Here is a 6292-nt window from a genome sequence, read left to right as displayed (position 1 = left end):
TGATGATTGATTAATTTAGTATTGTCTTCTGTAAAAAAATAGCTGTGTGGTTTTTTCAGCCTGGTGGGACTATCTGCATAGTTTTCATCCAAAGGTAAGTACAGGTGGAAACTGAGGTGATTTTCAGTAGAATAATGAAGAATATTTACAGGTGAATTCCTGTCCTTTTTGTTAACTGTACAGCAGAATCCAATACAGAAATATTGGTACAGACCAAAAAAGGTGTGATGGAGAAGGGTAATGAATTAGTGCCTAAGTCTACTGAGGACCAAAAATCCCTTTGAACTGAGAGAAGGATACAGGATTTCATCCTGTGCTTTCCTCTTTTGTTTTCAAGGATCAAGCCCTCCAAGTGGTTTCATCCTGCTTGCATCAAGGGGAGATGAGCATTCATTCACCTCCTATGGTGGAACTGTGATTCAGCTGAATGGAAGTGAATTACAAACCCTTAAACTGCTTTGAGTTTTTAAAAAGGCAAAACATGATCTACATTAGCTTTACAAATAGTTGCTCCTGTAGTTTATATAAGCTGTAATAGTCTACACCATTGAGTGTCTATAGGGAATAAGAAGGAGAATCCCTAGGATGATGTTTCATTGTCCTTCAGCATATGACAGCAATGAAACATTTGAATTTGAGTGTGAAAGGTGTTTGGAAGATCAGACTGACTTTTTAAACTGCTTTAATATAAATCACAACTCATCCACTGAAGTTGATGGGCAGACTGTTTTAATCTCAAAATGAAAATCCATCCAGAGCCTTTTAACTTGAGGAGATTTGCCCAGCTCAGCTTGTGGTGAGGAGACCAGAATCTGGCTTGCTGTGTGCCTTGAACTGACAGAGGGTTGGATGTATCTCATTTCCTCATGGTTTTGTTCTACACAATATTAGCACTCCGCTCATTGCAACTTTATCTAAGAATTGAAATTTGCTTTTAAAAGTTCTTTACAAGCAGTTGATTGTAAACCATCACTTTACCCCATGAAATACATGTCTTATCCTACTGGGGTAGCTTCTACAATTTATTCTTAGTTTTCTCTTGTTAGAGGTGTATGTATGCTCAAAGGAGAGGTTCCTACTCTGGAGTCCCCTTCTGTCCTTCTGCCTTCCAGACTGATGGACAACTCCAGATTTCGTTCTCAGGAGCTCAGCCAGTGATGAGGGGAGTCCTCATTGCAGTCTCCAACTTCCCTGTGAGGGGAAGAGGAGGGGACAGGCCCTGGTTTCTGTGGTGACCAGTGACAGGACACGAGGCAATGGCCTGAAGATGTGTCAGAGAAGATTAAGGTTGGATATTAGAAAAAGATTCTTCACCCAGAGGGTGTTTGGGCACTGGAACAGGCTGCCCAGGGAAGCAGTCACAGCACCAGCCTGACAGAGCTCAAGAAGAGTTTGGACAATGCTCTCAGGCCCATGGTGTGACTCTTGGGGTATCCTGTGCAGGGCCAGGAGTTGAACCCCATGATCCTTGTGAGTCCCTTGCAGCTTATAATATTGATCCTGTGATTCTGTGACAGCTAATATCTTCATCTTTGATACTCTTGCATTCAAATCCAGAAATCCCACCATTAAAGGATGAGGAGCTGGTTGGAGATGGATGTATCCATCTACATTTGTCTTACAGCATTTTTAGTTCACTTTTTTGCTATCACCACTTACCAAACCGACTCCAGAGCTCTGCCAGGCTCTGGCTGTTGCCTGGCTGTTTGTTTCTGTGGTGCCCTGTGGTGTCCCAGCTCCTGTGTGCCGTGTCTGTAGGCACTGCAGTGCAACACCTCAAAGGCTCCAAGAGTTATGGTTTTAATTCAGGCTCCTGAGCCCAAGGTCTCCCATGGCTGTACATCCTGTGTGGAAATTGCTCGTGTATAAAGCTCCTAATCAGGTGTTGCCTGTTGGTGGAGCAAGTAGCAGTAGGTGCAAGATGAGAGAAAATAAGTTCCAGGACCTCATTGTTTTGCACCCAGAATTATTTCTCTCCAGTTAAAGAGCTCCATTCCCCTTTCTAGCACTAATTGTCTGAGATTCCCGTTATGTTTTTTAAAGAGCAAAGGATGTGGTAAAATACTGCCATTTTTTCACTCCACCAGTAAAAACTAAGCACCAGAGTTACCTGTTTTGTGATTCATTTGACTTCAACAGATTACCGTGAGAATACATTTTGTTCCTATGAACCCTGATTTTTCCTCTTCACTGAACAGTTTTTCAATGGTTATTGCAAGTCTCTCAGGTATTATCAATTTTCTGGCAAGCTTGTGATTTGGTCTTCAAGGCTTCCTTAGCTAATCCTTTCTCAGGTTCACTCATTTCCTCACCTCTTGATCTTGTAGCTAAACTCCCTTCCCATTGTGGCTTCTCAGGTGGGGATTTCATGATTTACTAAGATCTCCATTAGCCAATGATTTCTTTTTCTTAAGCCTGCCTAAAATAACTCTGTTGTCCTTTACAATTTGATTTAAATTGAGGAGGCAACTGATACTCTTGCAGCCTTGTGAGACGGCACCATGATCCCTTTTCCATTTTGTTCAAGTGTCTGTGGATTTTTTTTCTGGCTTTCTTAATTTCCACTTTGTATAGTCCCAAGCCAGTTCCATCTTAATAAGTACAAGTAGTTCTCAAACCCTTGTTCTTTTCTAATGAGAAATAGCTCCTCTTCCAGTTCTTCAGTATTTATTGTGGCTTTTTTCAGCATTCTCAGGTTCTTTTAACTGATTTTTCTTTTCCTGCTGCTATTGTTCAATGCCAACATTTACATGTGACTGTAATAACTTAGTGTCTATTCTTCCACTTCTCTGATCCTGCCAACTCTTCTTGGGAGGCAGTGGGAATATTCCTGCCTCCCTTCTGCCACCCCAAATTCCTGCAGTTGTGAGTTGTCTGCCTCAGATGCTAGCAACTTCTGCCTAACCAGATGGGATATTTAGATTTGTCTCCACTTTTGGCAAGGCTTACAGTGTGATGCTGATGTTCATGGGAACATCATCTTGCTGAACACACTGTGTTCATGTGACAGGTTTGAGTGCAGCCCTGGTACTGTCTCTGTCCACCTTGGTGGTAGTATTGCCTCTTGCAGAGCTGCACTTTTTAATAATCACTGTCATTTATAGTAACAAAGCTGGCTATCCTGGTAGCTGCTGTTGGCCTCTGATGCTCTGTCAGTGCTCACAATCAGGTCTGCAATAACTCCATTTGCATGTTCCATCACCACTTGGAGGTGAATGGTGTGTGAAGCCCATCTCCTGGCAGATTCCTGGCACAGGGGTCTGCATGCATGGGACTCCTGAGCTTGTGTTCTTGTTGAATGGAAATTGTGTTCTTGTTGCATGATCCGGAACTGCTTGGAAGCTGAAGATTAAACTGAGTCAGAAATGGTGTTGCACTGAGGTGGATATTTGTTTAGGTGAAAAACACAACCACTGGCTTTCTGGACAGTAAGCACTAAAGCTTGGGTAAGGGAAGACATGCACAGGATGAAAATCAGTGCATTTCACAGACTCTGCCTAGAATATAATCCTTTTCAAATTAATGCCTACTCTTGCTGAAAGCAATTCTTTTTATTGCTGGCTCCTTGCGAATTCATCCTCACAAATGGCAGCATCCATTAAAAAAAGGAAGAAGGATGGTAGTGATTTTTCTCCTCAAAACTTAATTTTGCTCCAATAAAAGAGCATTTCAGGCTCAATATTTCTGTGCCTCGATGATTCCTATTGCCAACAAAATCAACTATGAAAAACAAGTACTTTTAGAATGATCAGTTCTGGCAAATTCAAAGGGAATACAAATGTCCTGCTGGGCCCTTTCATTTGCCATAGCAATCCTGCAAGCAGACCTTCATTACTTCTGTTGACAAGGCAAGAGCCAAAAGCAAATTCAAATTGCTCCATTTTCCAGAGCTTTACTGCTTTGGAATGCTAGAATATAAACCCAAAAGTCAGTCAGTTGCTGTTCTTAATTCACCCATCCAACCAACGAGGTGTCATTTCTCCATGCTTTCCAGACAAACTCTCCCCCTGAAAATCTGATAGCATGCCCTGCTTTACAAAGTTCTTTCTCAGTTAGCATCAATACCCACCATTTATCTTCACATCCCTTACAGTGAATTATTGGTCTGTATTGATAATGGAGGCACACTTAGAAAATCTTTCCATTTCAAGAGAGTCTTCATGAAAAATGGTTTAAATAGCATGCAAATTTTACAGCCCTGAAAACAGAGTTGTGATTAGACAAAGATTTGTTGGATTATAAAAGTACAAGTGTTTATTATGGCTGGTACTGAGAATAAACAGTTGCCTGCATATGCCAGCTACTATGGAAATATGTTTTTAAGTTCTAATGTGAGCTGTAAACCAAAGCTACTTCAGTTAAAAAAATTCAATACTTAAACTGTGGGGAGGAGTAGTCAGTGCCAGAGAAAACATTCCCATTTAATAATGTTTGAACATAGAGCTGTGATGCAGTTTGTAGCAAGGCAGTGAGAAAAACCCACAACTAATCCTTCATTGCAGCTGTCTGAACTTTTGGTCGTCTGCCATGCTTTAAACAGCGACTTCTTTTTCCTGGTGACTCAAGACTTGAATGACCTAGTGTGGAGGGTTTAAGCTCTATACAAAAAAGGAGTTAAGTAAGAAATAGCCAAGGTAAGTTGGGGTTGCACACCCCAGCAAATCAGGGGTTTGTATCTTAAGTCCTCTTCAGTGCCTAGGAAAAAATATTAAAATAAATAGATACATTTTTATTTATTTATTTTTGGCAAGGAAATATTCAGTGGTTTAGATATCCATCTCTCCTCCTTCTCCTCTTCTCTCTACTTAAAGTACTGATGTTATATGGAAATGAAATTCTGTAGAGAGTTTGAATTTTGAAGTTTATAAATGCTAACCTTTCCTGTAGAAAAACTTTCCAAGTTTTCTTTGATTAACTTTTTCTTCCCATTGATATATCTCATAGGTAGGTCTTTTCAGCACCCTGAAGCAACAAATGTGCTTTTTTTTCCTGATTAATTCTTTTGCAAAGTAATGGAACTTGCTTACTTTCAAGTGGAAATATGGGAGTCAGAGAAGTAATTTTATATGACTGTTAACTTTAAAGGAAAATAAAAAAGGGGCTTTCTACCTTTGCCCCATTCTCACTATCACTTATCTGAAAAAGGATTAAACACTCAAGTATTATCCTGAGCTGGTGGAAACCCTGTAGTTTGACAAGTCCTATGATAGTGTAATAATTTCTTATTAAGGCTAATTTTTAAATGGTCATTCAAAGCTACATATTGTGATCTTTCACAGATATGTACTATGTTTTGTCTTTGTATTATAAATTATTGGGTATTTAAAAAAGGTAAATCATTGAACAAAATAATGAATCTATGCTGGGTCCAATGCCCATGGCAACAGATCTCCAGCATAACAGCTTTTGATGTACAGTAAGCAATAAGCAGTACAGCACAATGACCACATATTGCTAAAGCACTTCTGGTATTCCCCCCATTTTTTTCCTCTCATGATTTCAACATGCAGCTGTCAGTTTCAGCTTTGATTTCTAATTAATTAATCTCCTACTCTTACCTTATTATGTTAAGATTTTATATTCATTGTATAATGTATATTGTTTGCCATTCCCATTATCTGTGATTAGCCAAGTTTCACAAACAGAAGGAAGTCCAAGTCGAATGTGTAATTGAAGAGCTGTTTATCCCCATCTCTTTATTAGTTTTCCCAAACTCCCTGGTATAGTGAATACTGTGAATACCAACAGATGATGCTGCAAAGGAGGGTAGATGTTCTAAAGCAGAACTGGGCTGGCAGTCTAAGCTAAACACATTTTAGCTAATATTTTTAATATCAAAGTATCTTCTACAAGAATTGTGAAAGTAACAGGACTATCTTTTTTCCATAAATTTGTGGGCAAACTGGATGACTTGAACAAAAACACACGCACACACTTCCTTTCCTGGTGTTTTTGTAACTTGAGTTTTATTTAAATACCTCCAAAGCATTATGTTAATGTACACTTTCTTCTGGTTCATGAATAACAAGTGTTTCTAAATCTCCAATAAGATCCTTGTACAATTTGTGTTTGCAATGATATTTTGAGTCTCATTTTTTACACATTCAGTTCCTGGGACAAACAGAATTGACTTTTCATTTAGAATGATGCTACATGGAACTGTAACACGTACTTGTACCTTTCAGTTAAGCAATATTTTTAATGGATGTTCCTGTGTTTGTTTTTCAGCATATTTCCATGGGATTACAGGTTATATGTTTTAGTTGAGTTAACAGTCTCCATAAAGTTGCTT

The sequence above is a fragment of the Ammospiza nelsoni genome, chromosome 1 (assembly GCF_027579445.1).
Source record: "Ammospiza nelsoni isolate bAmmNel1 chromosome 1, bAmmNel1.pri, whole genome shotgun sequence".
NCBI classification, from domain to species: Eukaryota; Metazoa; Chordata; class Aves; order Passeriformes; family Passerellidae; genus Ammospiza; species Ammospiza nelsoni.
Note: the sequence above shows the minus strand (reverse complement) of the source record.